The sequence below is a fragment of the Bos indicus genome, chromosome 18 (assembly GCF_029378745.1).
Source record: "Bos indicus isolate NIAB-ARS_2022 breed Sahiwal x Tharparkar chromosome 18, NIAB-ARS_B.indTharparkar_mat_pri_1.0, whole genome shotgun sequence".
NCBI lineage: Eukaryota > Metazoa > Chordata > Mammalia > Artiodactyla > Bovidae > Bos > Bos indicus.
In genome coordinates this window covers 29833021-29833905 of record NC_091777.1, presented here as the reverse complement: position 1 = coordinate 29833905, position 885 = coordinate 29833021, and the positions used below count along the sequence as shown (strand labels likewise).

General features: G+C 44.7%; 1 pseudogene; it reads right to left on the bottom strand.

The window, feature by feature from the left end:
* Positions 1–260: 260 nt before the first annotated feature.
* On the bottom strand, positions 261–415 carry LOC139177411 (U4 spliceosomal RNA; annotated as a pseudogene).
* Between the last annotated feature and the right edge of the window lie 470 nt (positions 416–885).

Genomic DNA, 885 nt, shown 5'->3' with positions numbered 1-885 from the left:
GCTCTCATGTGGGACAAAAAAGTTGGAGAGGGACTTCCCTGGTGGTCCAGTGGTTAGGATTCTGTGCGGTCAGTACAGGGGTTTCATGTTCAATTCCTGGTCAGGGCACTAGATTGTACATACTGTGCAGCACGACCAAAAAGATTAAAACTATAAATAAATAAATAATAAAAACATGGGGGAAATAAATAAGCTTTGAGAGCTGAAACTGGCATTTTATACTTCATGTCCACTGAGGCACTGAATGATTCCATAGGCTCTGGCCTCAGGCCAACTTCAACTTCAAACTGCAACAGCAAGCTCAGGTTATTTCCTGTGCTGCTGGCCCACCAGCTAATAGGGAGAAGTTTTCAATTAGCAATAATCATGCCTTGGATAAACTTCATTGGCTATGATACTGCCACTGTGAAAAGCTAGTGAAAGTGAAAGTCATTCAGTCGTGTCCATCTCTTTGCAACCCCACTGACTATACAGTCCATGGAATTCTCCAGCCCAGCATACTGGAGTGGGCAGCTGTTCCCTTCTCCAGGGTATCTTCCCAACCCAGGGATCGAACCCAGGTCTCCTGTACTGCAGGCAGATTCTTTACCAGCTGAGCAATCAGGGAAGCCCTGAAAGCTTGGCCCACCACAAATAAAACCCACCTTCCCTGGGTTTGATAGAGCAATGCACAGAATTTAGAGGAACATTTTACTTAGTAGGTTACAATAGGCTATAACTCAGAAACAGCTAGATGAAAGAGCTGCATAGGGTAAGGTATAGGGAAAGTGTGTGTGGCTTCCATGCTTTCTCTGTTGGCCAACTCTCCCCCAAATCTCTACACGTCCATCAACACTGAAGCTCTCAGAAAGCCATGCTTTGGGGTTTTTTTGCTTGTTTTTTTTT